This window comes from Canis lupus, chromosome 30, assembly GCF_048164855.1.
Source record: "Canis lupus baileyi chromosome 30, mCanLup2.hap1, whole genome shotgun sequence".
Classification (NCBI taxonomy): Eukaryota; Metazoa; Chordata; class Mammalia; order Carnivora; family Canidae; genus Canis; species Canis lupus.
In genome coordinates this window covers 9,534,062-9,555,785 of record NC_132867.1, presented here as the reverse complement: position 1 = coordinate 9,555,785, position 21,724 = coordinate 9,534,062, and positions in this window count along the sequence as shown.

Sequence of the window (21,724 nt, the reverse complement as noted above, 5' to 3'; positions counted from 1 at the left end):
GTAGCAGAGTGGATTTGGCCCAAGGGCACTGGTTTTCCCATTCTTGCTCTAGAAGATTCTTTTCAAATGGCCTTAAAAGACATTTTGAGGACATACAACGTTAATAAACAACATCTTAGTTAAGTGAAACTCTCACAGTTGTTTTAAACGATTCAGGGCAGTGAGAAATAAAAGGTGTCTTCTCTCTTTTCACAGGGATAGTGTTACATCAGGACCTGGAAAACTTAATTGCATGTGTAATAATGTAATGAAGGGTTTTGTATACTGTCAGCCCTGAACTATTACCACCACAGCCGGCCGTTTTGATAAAGTGTCAATGATGGGAGTACTGCAGAACAAAAGGCCCCTGACAACATTAATGATAAAATGGCAATGATAAGATGCTGTATGGAGAAATTTTCCTATAATGACATGTCGTGTAACAAGAGGTCTTTACAATGAGGTGGTCAAGCAAATGTCACCATAACAAATGAGTACACATAAGTGCACATAACACAAATGGACACCAAGAAAGGACATGGCAACTTGTCTGCCTAATTACTTTCAGTATAATCGATAGTGATAGAAAACCTTTTCACTTTTTAAACCAGAGACTGCTAGCACATTTAAATGCCAGAAAGTTTTTTTCTTTCTTTCTTTCTTTTTTTTTTTTCCCTCTTGGAGACACTGCAGGTGGCCCCTTTCATCTCTGTGCTTCACACTCTGCAGAATGTTGCCGAGCAGCTGATCCTGGCATCTCTGAGTCAAGAGAGCTAGTTCAAACGCCTGCTTTGCGTTCCCCACCTCTCCCACCTCCTTCTCAGTTGGAACAGTAAGTTCCCTGTGAAAGCTTCTGCAAATGATGACAAGAAGGAGAGTTCTCAGGGAAAGCATCTAAGCTTTAATGCAGGTAAAACTGTTCGAAATGTAAAACACATTTGAGAATCTAAATGCGTGCCCCCTAAACCACATCAATAGAACCTTTAATGATCTTCAGAACCAGCCTTTTCTCTTCCAGTCAGTAGGAAGATTGTTTCAAATCTGTTTGTGCCTGAAGCACTTTTGATTGTGACAGTCTTCTCATTCATGGGCTAAACATGGCGTCCCACTGGAAGTGCCATCCAAGTTCACAGCAATACAGTATGATATGAAAGTATAAACAGAAGTCGGAACTGCATTTCTCCTCTGAGATAACAAGTGCAACTAGATTTTCAGACCACCTATTATGCCATAAAAAATAAAAGGGAAAGAAAAATAAGACCTACTTTATGTCAGCTTCCTGATTTGTGGGAACAAAACTTACCAGGTCAATATGGAGCCCTTTAAATGACTTCTGCACACAGCATCCCCATCCTTGCTCCTGGCCAGTTGTTGAATTTTTTCATAAGTAAATGCAGAAATATTAACATCAAACTGAGTTTCCTTTTGCTCTTTGTGGGTTGGTTAATCGTGATTGATTAAATAATGGATTGTTTCACAACCTGATTTAGTTTTTCTCTTTTACTCTGAGTCCCTGACCAAAAAATAAGGGCTCAGCTATACCCAATGTTTGGCCTTCCCAACATACAGATTAAGATTTAAGATTCTAGTAACCCTATTTTTCATAGTAATGAGCTGACTGGATAAAATAACACTGGTTTCCCGTATGGATAGATATACTCTACCCTCATTATAGAACTATTTTCAAAAGCCAAGGATATAGAAAGTTATAACAGTAATGTCAGCCCTCATGATTAAATCATGAGGCACATGAGTTTTTCGTTTAAATTTGATGTTCTCATGATCTCAATATTTTTCATGCAAATCTTGTTATTTCTGCATCCTTTCACACTCCAACTTAAATTGCTTGTCAATCGCCGTGCTTTTCTTGAGTGCAGCACTTCTGAGCTTCTCCAATACGATTTTATACATCTATTTATTCTATTTATATCTACGTCTTTAGTATATTTTCCCTTAAAGAAGACATTGGTACAGCATTCCAAATCACATTTAATGAAGTCTTTTGAATTGGAAGCAACAACTTTGGAGGCCAAAGGAGATGAGGCAAGAGGATTGGTTTGGCCAGGAGATGCAGGGGTGAGCGAGAATTACAGGTTAAGGGAGGAAGAAGCCCTTTTATATTTTAACATTTATAACCTTTTTAAACATTTTAACTAAAGTACTTCTACTAGGAGTTGATTAAAGCGAGAGCAAAGCTGCAGCCTAACAAAGGAAAATGCCATAAATAGGAAGATCATTACAAAGTTAGGCAATAAAAATGGACATTTGATAGAGTTCTCACAAAATAATTCTTAAAATCTCAAATCTTTCAGAGGATCCCAATTTTTAAGAACCTATAGACCTTCAATTTTAACTTTTAGCCATATGTTCTTTTTTAAGTAAATACTATTTTAGATTTTTGTAATATTTTCTGGTACTATCATCCACTCTGATCTTAGAAATCTAAGGGAAAAGGACCAGAGCCAAATATGCTTCACTCAAGCCAGTGTTCACTCAAGCCTCTTTCTGATTTTTATGAGAATTGCACTATGTATGTCTGCAATCACACAGGCAAGGTTTAGTCCCCTGTCACAAGCCCCCTCGAGCTCCATCTTGCTTTCTCATACACGGGAATGTATTACTGTGTATCTTGTAAGATCAGCTACTGTGCTTGCACAGGGCTGGACTGTTGCTAGTATAACAAGACATGCAATAATGTGCACTCATGTAGTTGAGGACACTTCTAATTGATTATACATTTATTTGCCACACCACTATTCTCCTTGGAATATTGCTTAAGAAAAAAAGTGTTTGAATCATCTCATACTGTTTTAGAGATTCCTGCTGTTTGCTAATGAATACACTACAAAGCTTTATTTTTCAAATGTTTCTCAAATGTGTAACCCACTTATTGCTTTTTCCATGCATTTTTATATTCCAGAGGATCCTCCAGTGACAGAACATTTTCAATCATTACTTCTCTTTGGTGGAATCAATTACCTCCTGATAGATTCCCTTTCCAAGCTTAAAATTGCATTTAAAAACTCATCTCTTTTCTGAATTCTAATTGGGTGTACTTTGAACTTTAGATTCTTTTCTGAATATTTGTTTATAAATCTTTCTATGACTTAAAGGGCTTGCAAACACATTTACGGGTTGAGAGTCATGATCAACATATAGTACATAATGTGTGTGGGGGGGTCACTTACATTCATTAAACAAAGATTTTATTTACTCTTAGAGGAAAGAGTAAAAACAAAAACATAGTCCTGACAATGTAAGAATTGAGAAGTTGTGAAATATTTTAAATGTATTTTGTTCTGTCTACATGATTTGTCTAAAGCCACATTTGAGGACATCAAAATGAGAATTGTTTAAATTGTCTCTATTATACACAGAATCATATATAGTGGCTCATTTATATTCTTTATGTATAAAGCAGCCCATCAGCTTTTCAGTGGTTATTATTTTGCAAATTTATTAATCTGCAATATAACCAAGAGGTGAGAGAGTAGGTACAACATTGATTTTTTTTATTCTACTGTGTGTGATTATTTTATTTGCAAATATCAAGTACAGAACACTATATGTTAATATTTGTTTTTTTTTTTATGATAACCCTATGAGATGGGAAGTTTTAGTCCTATCGTGCAGATGGAATATAGGAATAGAACTAAAATGACCTGCTTGAACTTCCATAACTAATTAGTAGCAGAGCTGGGATTTGAACCTACCTGTAGCTCACTCCAAGGCTATTCATACTCTTTGAATATGGCACCTGATCTCTCAAAGTAGAATGTGAAACATCTTGATTTAAAGCATGTGCGATTTTATCTATAGAAGGAACTTTTAGGGCTTTACTTAGAGCTACTTTTTAAATTTAAAAATAAATCTTACTGCTTGCTTCACAGATTTTTTTAGTCCCTAACATTAGATACTGAATAGAAAGTGGTTAGAGGAAAAACATTAATACTAAATACAGATTTGGCAACTGATCTTAAGATCACATGGAAGACATACAGTTACATGCTATGGAAATAATGCAAATCTTTATTCCCAACTCAACACTCTGGAGGATTTAGCACTATTCCAATAGTGGCAAAATCCAGTTGCAGAAGCCAAACAGTAGAACATTTAATCCCAGCTTCTTCTGACTTTAGGTGAGTGTTAAGACCATTCTCTTAAGTCAAAGTCACAAAATTTTATCCTTAGTCTTTTTTTTTTTTTCATCCTTAGTCTTTTTAATTTGGCTGGCTAGTGTTTTTAAAAATGTGAATTTGAATGCCTTTAGATTTTCAAATGTTTTCTTTGATCAGAGGCCCTATCTCACACCGCCATTCTATCCCAAACCTGCTGAAATCACATATATCAATGTCTTGGCCCAAGAAGATATTTGAGTTTGCAACTCTTATCCTGACATGGCATGTAAAAATAAGCTCCTTTTTCTAATTGCTCTAGTTCCACCTATGGCTCTTCTAAAGGACCCAACAGGGCTAGGATTAGGATGAGATGATTTTACCGTGGGCATAAAATTTAAGATGGCAGGGGCACCTGGGTGGCTCAGTGGTTGGGTGTCTGCCTTTGGCTCAGGTCCTGATCCCAGAGTCCTGGGATCCAGTCCCCAATCAGGCTCCCAGCAGAGCCTGCTTCTTCCTCTGCCTATGTCTCTGCTTCTCTCTGTGTGTCTCCCCAAGAGGTAAGAATTTGACCCACAGGTGTAAGGGAGAGATTCAGAGATGTGAGTGGAGTTAGTTGTGATGGCTTTCTCTGTGTAGGGAAACAGATAAGCATTGCTGAGAAGCCCCATACTCAACATGGTGCTTAACAGGTGAAGTAGTACGGACTATTTTACTACCTTTTTAGTGGGCCTAAAAGCAGTGCCCACTAAGTTTGGTCCGTACATCTTAGCAGTGTGTGGGGAAAATAGCCAAGACTATTGAAGGGGATGGATTTGGAATAAATATGTTGCAGAGTGAGTGTCCCAGAAAGGCAGAAGCCAGGGCAGGACCTCAGACATCCTCCATAGGTGTATGGGGATGAAAATCACCCAGAAGAGGCCATGGGGAATGGAGAGGACTGCAACCTGGTTGCATCTTTTGATTCTCCCCCCACTGTTGCTGTCCCTCTGTGTCATGATCTTTCATCAACTTTCCCTGAGCCAGAGCCATCCAGGAAGAAGGCGTGGCAATGAGGGAAGTAGGAACACTGTAAGGCATGTATAAGGATCTCAAAGAGATTGTGATTTAAATTGGAAGTGTTTGTATCTACTCTTGGATTCACAAAATTGAAATTTCCTTAATCTTCAGAAATGGGGAATAGTGAAATAAAATTTCTCTGTGAGGAATAATGGGAGGATATTATTGCATATCTGAGTGTTGTAGTAGTCAATTTATAGCAGCTGCAGAAAAATAATTTAACAATCTTATGGAACAATAAGCTTCAGTTATCTAGAAAATTAATCTATGTGGAAGTCAGTTCTCTCACTATGGAAAAATAGAGCATTATTTTGTGTACAAAATATGAATTAGCTTTAGTTACCCATCTAACAATAGAATCCGAACTGTAAATTTTACTATTCTAAAGACTTTAATATAATTAGCATGTGCATTTTATGACTGTTATATCTTGGGGCTTAGAAATGCCAGCTTATACCAAAATCTAACAAAAAAAAGAGTAAGATATTTTTATGATCACATATCAGCATTGATCTACCATTTTCCAGTGTTTTTCAGTTTATCAAATTAGGTTTGATGATTTTGCTCATAAATCCCATATTCATCTTCTATATTAAAAAATCCTATGGTGTATGTTTTACTGGGGTTTAATATATTTTAGTCTAAATTCAGCCCATATTTAAATTGTAAGTAGCACCCTGGAAATCCGCAAAGGGAAGAAATTGGAGTCAAAGACAGAGTCTGGCAGAAAAAAGAAAAGCCACTCATTCTGTTTTTTCTTCCAAACCTTAAGCAATTATGAATGTTATAATCCTGGATCCTGAGCTGTTTGCTATAAACTTTTAGCTACATGCTCAAGGTGAAGAGGAGTTTCATTTGTATAAGAGTATGTGCTTCTGAGATTCATGGTATCTGCTAGGGAAATATCAAACATTTTGATAAATCACAGGGAGAAATGTGAAAATTTTAAGGACTCCAAAATATAGAAGCTCAAAGAAAACGCTATGCCTTGGTAAAGAGATTTCAGACATTAAGCTTGAATTTTTGTTTACTGGGATATTTTTTCCCAAAAATGTTGAAAGTAAGCTCAGTGATATGATATGAAAACTACAAATATTAGGACTCAGTAAAACCATTCCTTTTTTTTTTTTTTTTTGAGATCAAGGCAAGCTACCTTAGCAAACTTTGCTACTTTAAAGTAAGGATTCTCCTACCTACATACATATTTATTTTAATTATTGGATAATATAAAATGTTAAGCTCTACACTTTCTTACTTTGAATTAACCATCATATTATTTCAACTCAGAGTAGCAAAAGAAAAGCATTCCTCTTCTACCATATATTTGGAAACATCACTTGTTATCTGATAGAATAATTATTGTTATTTTGGTTTCCAGATTAAAAGCAAATGGCAGGGAGAATGCAAGTAGGGATTGCTGGGAAGAAGGCCAGAGGAGATTGGAGTTAGAATGTAAAATGTGTGCAGGAGTTTGTCTAAGGAAAAGCAAGGCCACTATGTTTGGAAAAGGTTGAAATCTCATTATTTTGCAAGAGGTACATTAACAACTGCAAAAGCTTCAGAAATTCCAGGTAATCAAGAGTCTTAGAAGCTCACTGAGCCAGCATGCTTCTTCCCATGAGTGCTGCCTCTATAAAGAAGATTTTTCATTTTCACATTAATAGCATGGTTGAGAAGCTCTTGATAGAGTAGCTTCTAGGGGAATGGAATTTGTCTGAAGAAGAAATAAGCCTGGAAAAGCCAGAGTAGCCATAACTAAAGGCTGAAATTTACTTCCCTACCAGGCCTTCTTGCGGAAGGGGGAAAAGCTCCGTTTTTGAGAATTCAGGATTCCTGAAATTATTGGGTATCAGAAAGAAAAGTATTTTTAAACTATCTCATAGGCAGGTTTTATTTCTTTAATTGTATAAAATGTTTAAAGAGTCAGAAAAAAGATGCTTGGTGTCTCCCTGGATTTCACTGAGCGCTTGTATTCATGATAAATCTGTAGCACCTTTCCCCTCTGTCTTCTATTACTCTGCTAGTTACTGACTATAGCCCGAGGTAAAGTGATTACTGTTCCCTCTCTCTCCTCATTTCCACCTCCTAACTGTGCTCCTTGATCACTGCTCTTCTACCTTCACACATTTTCTCCCTGATGTCCTCATTTCCTCATAGCACAATTTTAAGTGTAGATTTCCCTGGTGGAGAAATATAGCATGATCTGAAAACGAAACAGAACAGCATTCTATATTTGATGTAGATGGCCCAGACAACACAGTGAGATTTTTTAAAAGGAAAAACCAAAACCTGAAAATAAAAGGAAACAAACAAACAAACAAGTAAATGGAAAATAAAGCAAAGAAGACCTAAAATGAAGGGTCAACTTGATTTTCCTCACACTTGCAACTCATTACAGCCCTGAGCAATTTTCTCCATAAATATGCAAAGGAAGGTTCGTATTTAGAGGAGTGTTTGGTTTTACAGGGCTGAAAGCATTTCTCTGGCACCCTGGAAAAATTCTTAAATTTGATCTCATTCCTTTTCTTACCCTATTTAATATACCATGTTGAAATAAGGGCAAAAAGTCATCTCTGGTTACTCCCAGTACTAAAGCTTTAGCATATTATGTTTAATTTTTATAAAGTTTTCATAAATAAAATCAATACCATATATATTTTGTAATTTTCATATTTAAAAGATAATTAAATTAGTATACACTAGTTATAATTGTTATTAAAATCCTATTTCTAAAAACATTAACTTCTCTGCCTTGTCCTTTCTCACTCTCTGCCTTGCTTTCTATTATTCTCAACTCTGTTTAGCCTTTTCTTCTGTGTATTTATGTTCATATTTTTAAGTACTATTATGATATTGGTAGTTATTGATTTGTATAGTTTAGGCTTCATCTGTTAACTTCCTATTATGGCAGAAGAGGTGTCAGCTCTCTTAAAGTTCTTTCTCTTGCTTCCCCTTCATTATTCCAATATCATCATGTCTCAACTTGAAATTAAAATTATATTTAATTTTTGTATTATTTAAGTGAAGACTATTCACTGTAGAGCCAAGCAGCATACAGCATTTCCTTTCTTGCCTGATTTTTCCCCCTAGGGTCAAAAAATTCCTTATTGTTCTGTTCTCACTTGTCCAGTCATCTACCAGGTCTTTTCACACCCTGCAATGGCATTCAGTATAGTTTTTACAAGACTAAATGTATCAGATTATTTTTCCGTTACATTTGTTCTCTCTAGCAGATACCCCCCAGAATGCATTATTATCTACTGCTTGAATATAGGCTCCTAATTTTCTAGGCCAATTATGCAACTGGACTTCTGTTGCTCAAGCACTATTTCTTGATTTCATGTCTTCTTTATTGATTGCCTTTGCATAAAAAAATTGCTTTGATGCCAATTGAATGAAACTTTTATTTATTTACTTATGAATGAATTTATTGAAAAAGTTGATGTCATTATTCTACAGCATTGTGCTTTGGACATGATATCTAAAAGTTCTAGGTAGAACCTAGAGGGGGTGGGTCTCCTTGGTATTGTTGTTCTCCATGTGACCTGCATGGACATCATAGGTAGTAGGAGGGACTAGTTACTGTTGGAAAGTAGGGAAAGTCCAGGCTTCCTAGTGGGCCTCCTGGGGATACCATTTTGGTAGAGAGAAATAATTACCTCATCACAACCTGTTGGAGGTGTGAGTACTGGATCCCATGTGGAGACACTGACACCATAAGTAAGGAACTTTTTATCTGGAGGCAGAAATGTAGTTCACAGCTCCAACACCACCCTGACAGGGATGAGCACATCATTGCTTCTGGGGAGGAGCAAATTTTAAGCTTTCCACTTGGTTTTTGTTGAACAGAGTGAGAGTGGGGCGATGTTTTTTTTTTTTTCCCCAGTTTTATTGAGATATAATTGACAACATTATGTGAGTTTAAGGTGTACAAGGTGATGATTTGATATATGTATATATTGTGAAATGATCGTAACAATAAGGTTGCTTAATGTATCCATTACTTCCCATAGTTGCCATTTTGCCTCTGTGTGTGTGTGTGTGTGTGTGTGTGTGTGTGTGTGTGTGGTGAGAACATTTAAGCCTTACTCTCTTAGCAAAGTTCAAGTAGACATTATTATTAACCATAGTCACAATGCTCTACTTTAGATATCCAGAACTTGCCCATCTCATAACTGAAATTTTGTACTCTTTGACCAACATTTCTCCATTTCCCCCATCTCCTACAGTTTTTCCCATGGTGCTTGGCTGCAGTAGACCAGTTATCTTCTAAAAGCTTTTTGTCTTACTGTGCTGCCCTTGCCTCTGCCCTGCCTCTCACTAGACAAAGGAGAGCAGGTTTCACTTGGACGTTTTTGGTTTACACCCAGTGACACTTCTGGACTGCTGTTTCTCCAGCATCTGGTCTGGCATACATGAGTCCCAAAGAAAACCCAGTGAATTCATTGTCCTATCACTTCTCCTATCCTGAGGTCCAGTAGGTCTGCCTTTCTCTCTTCTCCTTTTACAGCCCTCTTATGATTCTCTTATGTATAATGTCCAGAGTTTTATTATTTCTTACTGGCGCACTAGGGAGAAATGTACCTACCCCATATCATATGAGGTATTTAAAACTGGAATTCCTGTACTGACTTTCAATTCCTATGTGTTTCATTGAACCTAAGAATGAAATTGGGATACTTTACTCATAGAATTGTATAAAAACATGAACACAGACTTTTTTTGTTAGATGATAATCTTAGAACTTCTTATATTTTATATCATTTCTGTGTGATGTTTAGGGTATGCAAAACAAAATTATTGGGGAGAATGGGGTATAAACTGTTTGTGGGGAACGGGGACTCTTGAGCCATGGTGTGGTCCCTTGACAAAACAGCATTAACATCAGCTGGACATGTGTTAAAAATATAAATATCCATCCCTATCTAAGACCTATAGATTAAAGAACTCTGAGAGTGGGACCCAGCAAGCCGTTTTTAAAGAGCCTTCAGGGAATTTTTATTTGAGCTAAAATTTGAGAACCACTGAACTAAAGAAATACCTGAGGATTCCTGCAGCTTAGTATGGTCTGCTGCCGGGAGAATTCTCCAGAGCCTCAACATGAATACACTGTGCTATAATACATGTATGGCCTGGTCCTGGATCTTCTCCTTCTTTTTTCTTCTTTCTTAATTCTGTTGGTAAGCAAGGGAAAAAAGAAAGTAGGCATACTCGATGCTAAGGTTATGAGTTGCCTGTACAGTCTTGGAGTGGATAGGAACTCAGATTTTCTACTTATCTCCATATGAGAAATATTAATATAGTCAGAGGCTGCATTACATTTAGGTCTCAGAAAAAGAGAAATATTTAATGGTTCCTTGTGTAAAATATGCTTAAAATTCTACTACTAAAATTATTTTAAAGAAATTGGCATTTCCCCAAAGGAAAAATCAACGCATAGAGTTGTCTTTTCCTTAGTAATAGAGGAGGAATAAATTGAAAACTAATAGACTCAGCCTCTGTGTGAAAAAGATCTAAGATATGTGAAGAGGCCATCATGAGAGGGGATGCTGTTGGGGACTTATGTAAAAGTGTGCCGACACAAACTTGGCTGCCCTCTAAGTTTAGGACTTGCGATAAGCTAGGTCATTGTACTGTCATACCATGGGTGCCCATCTATAAATTATAAATGGCTGATTCTGATTGAGTTGGTTATAGCCTTCCATTATTAGCAACAGCACTTATGGAATTTAGCAATAGTCCCATAAATTTGTAGGCAGAGGAGCATGTAGCTTTTAAGTGAGACTGTTTTCTCAGTGTTAAGGCAAAATACAGACTCTGCATGGTAAGGGATATTCTCTAACTCAGTTGAGTATTACCTTTATTATTTCTTAGGAATATCACAATTCCAGGTGTCTTTCAACATTGTAGTTCATCATCATCTACCTTAAGGATTCCATAATGTTTAAAATCTCTTGGCCCTCCGGGGCAGATAGAATCACATCTCACTTGCTCCCCTAAAAGGCACAAAATCAAATTACACCAAAAGGCTCCTTAGAGTACAGCTCTTCGCCAATTACTTGAATTATTTTCAACCACTTTGGCACATTTCCCCTCCAGATGAAATGGAAATCTTTTAGTCTGCACCCGTGAAGGATTTCATATTTCTTAGTGCTTCCACATATACAGTATAATGAGAATAAAAGCTTCTCTGCCTCACAGATCTTTCCTACGGTGCCATAATAATGCAGGGAAAATAACATCCATTTCTAACACATGAAGCCCACATATTTTCTAAAGAAGAAGAGAAAGACATTAACATTACACAAGAAAACTATTTGCTCTTTGCTTTAAATTTCCAAATTTGAGCACACTGGAGATTTCAGACTTCAAAACTACACACATCTGTGCTGAGATATGGACCCTCTAAGGTGCTTCCTTATTGGCACTGAAAGCTGGTTTCATGAAACACCTGCTCTGAGTAAGCAATGTGATCAGAGAGTGTCAGCAGGGCAGACAGATTTTAAATGGAAGATTGTTACTTACCCAAAAGCCATTTGGAAGCTAAAAACAGCAATATCAGCAAACCAGTAACAATAACTTAAACATCCCCACGTACACTATTAACACTTCCAGCCCTTAAAGATCAGATGACTTCTTTTAAAAGTTTTTGTGTCTCAAGAGAACAAATCTTTTCTCCACATTTATCATTTTATAAAAGTATTACTTTTCACTGATAGTCTTACTTATCTTTTATTATTCCTAGGTTCCCTTTTATTTTTCCTTTTGATTTGTTATTTCTTCTCCACCAGTGCCAGTACAACAGCGCTCACTGAAATCCCTCCCCATTGCTCAGTATTCTTCCCTGTTCTCAATAGCACAGCCCTTAGGATTGAATCCCTTGCCTAGAGCATTAAGAACTGGGGGAAAAAAAATCACTACTCATTGCTTTGCTTGCAGTTCTCATTTGGACTAGTGCTTGCAGAAATTGAACTGAACTTTCTTCACTGTTACTGCATCTGTAAGGTAATTGCCTAAACTTGTTGAGCCAATCGGAATTGCTGTTCTTGAGTTTTGCAAACGTGAAGAATCCGATGAAGCAATTTGTAAGCCATATGTGGTACATCCCTCTTTCCCCACTCAAAGTCATATTGCTCTCTATAGGATTTTGTAAGACCCTTATGAAACATTATACTCCAGAATTCTATTTTAAAAGCTCCAAACATTAGTGTTTAAAAAATACCATTCTTATTTATGGTATCATTTTTGTTGCACAATTCTTATATTAAATGACAGGGGCTTGAAACTCTTTAGCACCCTCTCTAATATTTTGGAAAACTCAAAAAATATCATTTAATAAGAGAGAGCACACACACAAAAAACATAACCCTGTAAAATAAAAGGAGGTATAATATGTCACATGCTTGTGGTACATTTTTTCCTACTGCAAAATTTGTGTTCAATGTAGAGACATTCCAAAATGCCTCATTACTACTGCTTCCTGAGTTAGAAAAATGAAATGTATATCTATATATATATATATAGAGAGAGAGAGAGAGAGAGAGACAGAGAGACAGAAAGAGGGAGGGAGACAGAGGGAGACAGAGAGAGACAAAGTGAGAGCTTCATACCTTTAGAAAGCTCAGAGAATTAAAGAGCTTTGTGTATTCTTTAGCTGAGAGGCATAGTAAATAAACAAATTATGTATTTCCTGGACCAGAGTCCTATGCCTGCTTGTAAAATTTAAAGTACTTCCCTTCATAAGGAAAGATGTTTCTGATCCAGTTGAATTCTCACTGAATGCCTGAGGAACTAAATTATCCTTTCATATTTGATGTCTCTGACGAGACAATGTCTCCTCAGAGAATTACTGAAAATCAGGCCAATTTTTAAAATTTTTAAAACTTTCTCTCTTGTAGCTCAGTCATTGGAAAGATAAAATAATCACTTAAAGGTAACCATGATTCTGTAGATCTTATTACACATATTTACTCTGCTGTCTCATTCTTTTTTTTTTTTTTTAAGCCACATTATTCACAAATCCTTGACTAATGTACTGACGGGGCTGAGAGAAGCACTATAGTGAGACTCAAGGCAAATATCTAAGAAATTTCAGTTATCTTAAGACAGTGCAAATAATTACATCTGCCAAACAAGACAGGGTATGTTATTATACAAAGACTATAAATTTATAAATCTTGTGCAACTTGCAAGTTCACAAAAATCAAAGTGGAATGGAGAATGTGCAGAGCTTATTGTAATGCTATCGGGCTATCTATCCACAGGAAGCAACTGAACCATTCCAGTGCAATGTGGCAATGAGAATGATTAATAAAAATTACAAATGGTTGTGGAATAGCGTATTTATATGGATATGCTACATAATAATGACTGATAGAACAACACTTGTGAGTCATCTGCATAGAATCAAAACCACGTTTTTCAACAGGAGCCATGAAGTTGAAAGAGGCTATAATGGTGGTGTGGAGAACAGTGTGTATGTGTGTGTGTGTGTGTGTGTGTGGGGGGGGGGTAATGGATATTCATTACCTTAGATTAATCACTTTAATAATATCTTCTTTGTATATGGCATTATTCCAAGTGCTAAGGGGGTTGACACAATATAAGGTAACATAGCTTTCATTTCCAATGGAATTGTAATGTGATGAACATCAAACAGCAACAAAGTTGTATTCAATTTATCAGCCATTTATTGATGAGCAAAACACATGCATGTGTGTACAGATGTTAAACATAGATAATGAAAATGTGTGTAAGCAGACATTCTACTGAGGCAGGTACCACTAGTATGTGGAACCAAATCTAACAAGTGAGTGATGGTTTCCAGTAAGAGATAAGAATTGTTTTCAAATATGATGGACAGAACAGGGGCTACTCTGAGGATATGGAACATTTTGAGGAAAATCTTAAAAGTATTGAACAGAGAAAACTGGACGAGTATAAAACTTACCTAATAGCTGGAAGCTCCTATAAGAACTGAGTTGTTTTAGGAAAGATAGAAGAATTGGATAGATGTTTTGAAAATCTGGCCAGGAATTCTGATGTCAAAATTCAGGAAATTAAAAGTTTTTCAGAGATTTGAGGAAAAAGGAATGCAAGCACGCTTACAGAGGACAGAGCTGCCCATCAGAATGCCCTGAATATGAGGGCACAAAATAGAAAAGTAATTAAGAGTTTTTAAAAAAAGTGGCATAGATTTCTTGTACAAAATGACTTCATTTATAATTGGAGGATTCTCAGTTCTGGATAACTAAAGAGATTTTAACACTAATTAGATTGTTGCAGTGACAAGATCTTATTTTTTCACATAAACATACTTTTTCCTCCATTGACTACAAAAATATTTTCCTTTCGCTTTATCACAGTAGCTCATTTTGATTATGCTCAGACCTCAGTGCATCACCTACACCTACCCAGCTAATCTGAGTAATTAAAGAAAAAGGATGCATGATGCATTTATAGTTAAGTGAAATGAGTATAAATCTCACATAACAGCTGGATTCCTATACTTGGCAACATGGCACAGTTTGAGAAAAGCAATCATCTTCCTTTCCTGTTGGCAAAACACTTCACTGATCTCTCCAATTTGAGGCCTCTTCAGGATTTAGTGTCTTCTCACTTTGTAATGCACAGAACGCTACTTCCAGATGGACAGCCTTGTCATAGGCTATTTTTATGCTACACTTTAGAATTTTAAAGTGGGAGCAGTTATTCACCAAACATGAAATGTATCACTTATTGTATACATTTTCAAATCAGCATGCTCAACCAGCTGCTGATGAGCTTAATACACTCAGATGAAAGAAAGCATGGGTAAGTCAGACAGCACACATTTAAGTTCTTACATTGTGTGGTGCTGATGGGGATAGAGGACAACTCAAAAAGGCGATTCCTGCCCTTGAGAGGTTTCCAATCTAGCATGGAGATGAAAAGAAAACATATATTCTTGGCAAACATTTGAAGGCAAAAAGTATCCTGGAAAATGTATTGTACATATTGAAGTGTGTGTGTGGGAGAGGGAGAGAGAGAGAGAGAGAGAGAGAGAGAGAGAAAGTTGAAGAGAGTTAGAGTTATCAAATTATTGAAATCAGACTGCCATAAAGCAAAAGTCCTCCAGAAGTACATGACTTTTAATTGAGTCTTGAAGGGGTTTGTATATCTAAATTTCAATAGGAAAACTTTTATTTGTAGTATGAAAAAGAAGTTAATAGAAAAAAATACAAATATTATTTAGAGTAGCTACAGAATTGATTTGGTTGTAGTATAAAAACAATATATAAAGAACTGAGATATGACATTAGAGAAATGTATTGAGGATTAGGTATTTCAAATTGATACAGAAAGATAGTAGAGATACACTCGAGATGATAGAAGGCATGCAAATTGTGTGGAAAGACTAATTTAGTAACTGCAGAAATATGGTCATACCATATTGATCATGTGGTCAATATACCACATGATTAGCAGAATAATTCAAGCATTAAAGGTATAAGAGCTTGGTCTGTAGAAATGGATAGGAACTGGTAACTTCTCCATCAAATCTTAATTCTCCTTTTTAAAAATAAATTTTAATTTTATTTATTTATTCATGAGAGACACACAGAGAGAGGCAGAGACACAGGCAGAGGGAGAAGCAGGCTCCTCGCTGGGAGCCCGATGTGGGACTTGATCCCAGGACCCCAGGATCACACCCTGAGCCGAAGGCAGATACTCAACTGCAGGCATCCCAAATCTTAATTCTCTATATGAATTCTTTTTTTAATAAATAAATTCAGTATTTTCATGTCTTTACAGGGGAGTGCCTTAGGAAGTCAAATCAACATGAAATACCACTACTATTTAAGCAGGACTATGAGGTGTAGAAATGCTTGCTGAGTTGTGGGGGGTTAGAAGAAATGCCGACTTTAGGGAGCATCTCAGTTAAAATAAAAAGAAGTCTTTCTCTCTTTATTCTTTTCCATATACGACACACTGTGAATAATAATGATAATAATGATCATCATCATCATCATCATCAAGTGGTGTTAACTTATAAAACAGATTATTGTCCATACCTTGGGCATTAAATAATTTTTTTTCCCCTGGAGATCAGTGTGAACTGAGATCAAGAGACACATCATCTTTCAGCTAAAGATAGTGCTTGATGGTTCTTGAGCATTCTCTGCTTCATATAACTGAGGGTATAAGAAACCAATATTGGGCCGGTTGTAGATGTGATTCTGTGAGTCTGGCGGTGGACTGTGCACTTTCAGAAAGTTTTGCAAGTATTAACTTGGAATCCTGACTTACTCCCTAAAACCACAATCATGAAAATCATTGACCATGGAGTTCTTGAGGGGTGGATGGTGAGAGGGCATTTCTTCATATTTTCATATATTTGGAAACATAATTGTGTGCAAATACATGAAGGACAATCAAATGAGAAAAGTGAAAGCTCTTTATTCTGAGCATACTCATAACAAGGATGTTAACAATTATCACTTGTATTTCAGTGTAGACTCAAAGGCAGGAAGGTGACTGGAAAGCTTTAAAGTGGAAAAAGGGAAGGCTTCAGGTGTATCCCGATTTGGAGGCTGTTGGCACAGGGAAGCTGTAGACAGGCTGCCTAGAAGTAGAAGTAGGACTTATATGATTGGTTAGGGATACATATTTAGTTTTCTCTGGTTGGTGCTAAGTTGGAAGTGGGAACAAAGACTAGAGAAGCTGTCAGGTACTAATCAAGTCCTGACCTTATTGGGCTGACTGTTACAGAAGTTATTGTTTAGCTTCCTGGATTATCACTTGATAGCAATCTGGCTTCCTGCAAGTCTGACCTACCGCAGGCTGGCTTCCTGGGCTGTGTTTGCTGTAGATAAGGGAGTTGGTTTCCTGGGCATGTTGCTGCAGGTTGTGGGTCAGAGTTCTATTTTTATATGTGGTCTGGCTATGGTCCATTTGTATATTCAATCTTTCAGTTGTTATTGACATTTTCTGCCTAGAGATCTATCCTGTCACTGCATGCTTGTTGTATCCCATCCCTTAGTATATATGTAAATGTGTTAGTGAAATGTGCACGGATAGCTAGACGGCTTTCTCTTAGTATTTGCATTTAAAGTCGTACCAGTTTATGTTGTTTAGTAAGAGTGTCTGTGTGTGTGTGTGTGTGTGTGTGTGTGTGTGTGTGTGTTTAGTTTGTTAATGTAAAAAACTTTGGCCTTTATATACAAACCAAGAAATCAAGTTGCCATTCACTTGAGAAGTCTTAATCAGTTTTGATAAAAAATCCAGTCTTCTCAAAATTTACTACTCCCTTCATCACATCTCATAATTCAAGGCTGGATTTTAATAGTTGATACCTATCCTAATCATTCAACAGCTTGGCTGCCTTACTCTCTGTGGTCTTGTGTATTACTGCCTATCCTCTGTCTGTAAAACCTTCCGTCCTTCCTTCCTTCATTTCAACCTACTTCACAGCACCAGGATTGCCTTCAATCATCTCATTTTCTGAACCAAAGAGAAGAAAGCAATTGTTAGTAATTTTGACTGTACTTATGTGGACAGTGAAATAGAGTATTTGAAATCATGACTGTTTTAAAAAATACAGGCTGTGTGGCATGTCATTTTTGATGCTTTTGATTGCAAGTAACAGAGGACAGTGTCCAAAATTGTTTATGCAATGAGAGGATTTATTATCCCAGGTAAGAAACACAAAGGTAAAATTTTAGATTTGGTAAACTCAGTGGGTCACTATATCCCCAATGTGCTATCTCTCCATCTATGTCTTGTCATCCTCAGTGTGTTGACTCTCATCCTCAGCCTATTCCCCTCAGGAATATAAGTCGCTTCAACAACTCTGTATTAATTTCCCAGGACTGGGAGGCTTAAACAACAAAAATGTGTTTTCTCATAGTTCTGGAAGCTAAAAGTCTGAAATCAAGATTTCTACAAGTTCCTTCTGAGGGATGTGAGGGAAAGTCTGTTACATGCTTCTGCCTTGGCTTCTGGTGATTTGCTGGCAATCTTTGTTGTTTCTTAGCTTGTAGATGGATCACATCAATGTCTGCTTCATCACTACATGACATTCTCTCTGTGTCTCTGTTTCCACATGGCCACCTTCTTATAAGGACAGCAATCATTGGATTGGGGACCCTCCCCTCAAATATGACTTCATCTTATGTAATTATATCTGCAATGACCCTACTTCCAAATAAGGTTCTATTCTGAGACATGAGAGTTAGGACTTCAACATATACTTTGGGGGAAACACACTTCAATCCATGACAAACCCCTTGCATCATATCCTCATACAACAATGTTCCAAGGCTGAAAGGACAAGTGCTTCTTTCTTATTTTTGAAGCATATACTTCTCACGTGTTCCCATGACACACACAATAGACCTCCCCAAATATGGCAAGAAAAGTGATGAAGAAAAGTATCACCTGCTTTTGTTTAAACCAATCACAGCGAGGGAAATGGAATTACTATGATTGGCTTAAACTAGGGATTGGCAAACTTTTCCTTGTAAACAATCAGAAAGGAAATATTTAGGCTTTGTGGGACATATAGTGTCTATTACAACTATTCATTGTAGTCTCAAAGCATTCATAGATAGTAATGAGTATGGCTGTGTCCCAATAAGACCTTCAATTTTTTTTTTTATATAAAAACAAGCAGTGTCTGAATTTTATTCAAGGGCCATAGTTTGTCAACCTCTGGCTTAGACTAATATAAATTCCCTATCTAGAGCAAAGTAACTGACGCAGACTTCCTGGGAAATTTAAACCTGAACCTTTTATTCTTTGTTTCGTTTTATTTTCTAAAAAAGTTTTATATTTGTTGGAAGGGAACATAGGGTCAATATAAGTATAGCACTCTGCTTCTTTAATCTTGAGTTGCTTATGGGACGGATTGTCATGATTACTCACTTGGAAATGTTACCTTGCAAGACATGTTTTGAGGGTAAGAGCATAGCATGGGAATTAGGATGCCTGAATTCAAATCCTTGCTTTACCTTAGTCAAATGCATAACCTTTATAAGTTACTAAGCCATCTGCCTCAAATTCTCATCAGTAAAATGGTGATGATAGTAATACATACTTTATGTCTACTATCTCATAGGATTGTTGTGTGGATTAAATAATAAAGTAGGAGTAAACATTTACTTTGGCCATTGCTAATGGTTGTATTTTGAGTATCTAGTCTGTTTCTACATTGTGGAGGAATGAGAACTTGAGGTAAGAACTTTATACAAACTTGCTTTTCCCAGCAGTATCATATCTTAGACTACCACAGTTTAATATTCCCTTCAGAATTAATGAATTAATAATTCACATCATTACATATATGAATGAGTAATAGATACAAGGATGAGCTATCATAAACGTAGTGATAAGACTGCCAAGTTTAATTAATGATACTCATGGTCATAGCTGGAAACAAACACATCATACCACAATAGATTTAGCCTATAGATTTGGAAAATATTGGCTTCTATAATCAATACAGATCACCCTAAGGTGGAAAGAGCAGTAGTGATCCATATTGATGATGACAGCTGGCAGAGGTGGCTCATAGGGTTTGTGCCTGCACTGCTTTTGTTGGTTTTTATTATTTGTAGATAGCTGCAGTTTAGCTGATGCAAAAGCATCATGCATAAGACAGAAGTCTGATCCCGTCAGTGCTACTTGCCCCATGCTTACTGGGTTTGTAACAATATTATTTACTCAGGGAGAGAGAATATCTTAGCATGACAAACTTGTCTTTTATTTCTTTTCTCCTCCTTAGGACTCACAGTGATGATATCTTTTTATAAGATAACTAATTTAACTACTACTTAGTTCTCTTTTATAGTATACCATTAATATCTGCTAGGTGTGACATGCTTGAATAAGCCCTCCTACCCTTATCTTCATATTCCATTTTTATTTTCATTCTAATCAAAGTCAGGCTCAACTCTCCTTGCTGTTGAATTTCAGAATTTTAGAAAGGGAAGAGATCTTTGTCATCACATGAAGACCAATGGAAAAGGAAAACCCTCAGAAAAGAGTTGACCAAAATCATATTGCCATTAATACCAGATATTTCATGTTCTTTACACTACAGAATTTATGTTATGGAAAAATTCAAAACATATATGAATATAAGAGGATGGCATAATGAACAGTCTATGTATCCATAACCTGAGTTACACAATTTTCATTTTCTACTTTATTTCATTTCTGCTAATCATGTTTCCTAGTTGAAATCAATAAATGATTGCTAATTATCTTAACTTTCTACTACTCTCTCAAAAATGTTCCAATTTGTACAATGAATTATATGGTCATCCTATCTATATACTTTATTAATTGCGTCCCCCTCCCTCCCATTGGGTTATCTTGAAGCAAATACCAGGCCTCCTGTCTTCTTATCTTTAAGTATGGTTACATGAATATCTTTCTTAATAAGAATTCTTAGCTTGTCATATGTCCACTTTCTCTAAAACCATATTAAAATTCTGATCAATAATAAGATATTTTAAAGTACAAAATGCTTAGATCCATGCTAGATAATCTTCTCCTCTCCTTCCTTCTTTATCTCTGAGCTGTGTTTTAATGCTCCAGATGGACCATTTTGACTAAATTGACTGATCAATGTCAACCTGTGTGACTCATTACTTGACTTCAGGGACTGCTTAGTTAGTGGTTTGGCCAAATTCACTGGTAGCTTTGGCACCTGCAGGTGTACTTCAGTTGCTGAATATTTGATATATGGGATGTTATTTAGGACTCTGATAAGACAAAATAAATTAGATTGGATACATATTCCTTTTGTATGACTAAATATGAAATTAAATATATAGAAAAAACTCAGTTTTTGACCCCTTTCAAAAAACTAGTAATTGTCATTTTTTCCCATCACTGTATAAACTATTCACTGAGAAGACCTACATGCAATAAAATCAAAACACGTGGAAATTTATATCAGCTGATTTGAGGCTTTCCTATAATGTGTTATTTTGAATTGGGAGATGGGTTTGTTTATGTATGGCACAGCATTTTATGTAAGATAGTGATTTAAATATGCCAAAAGTTATCTTTCTCTTAAGTTTCCTTAATTTTTCAGACAGATGTAACAGTAGTGAAACTGGAACAGAAGGACCAACATGAAGAACTCTTACTTAGTAATTACTTTTAGCTAAAGCAGGCAGTACCTTTCTTTCTCTTATTCTACAAAACTTTTTCTGCTCTTAGAATTTGCTTCCTAAGATTCCAGTTGAGCCATTGCAAAGACTATAACCATTGGAAATATTCCATTCAATATAAACCAAAGAAGTCCAAGTAAATTTCCAGCTGAGACATTTTGAGCAAATTGTATGTCACGTTTTGTGTGCTGTAACAAAAGTCCTAGGACCTTTTGACAAGTTCTGAAACTTTCAGTTCATTTAGAAAGGACAAAATGAAGACAACGAGTTTGTGTGTGTACCATGCTATGATGTGCTTACTCTTGCTATATGGAGAAACTTTGCCTTTAGATTTCTCTCTATGGCAGAATCTAAATAAAAAAATCAAAAAGTTATTTCTTTCTGATGAATGTATTAAATCAAGAGAAC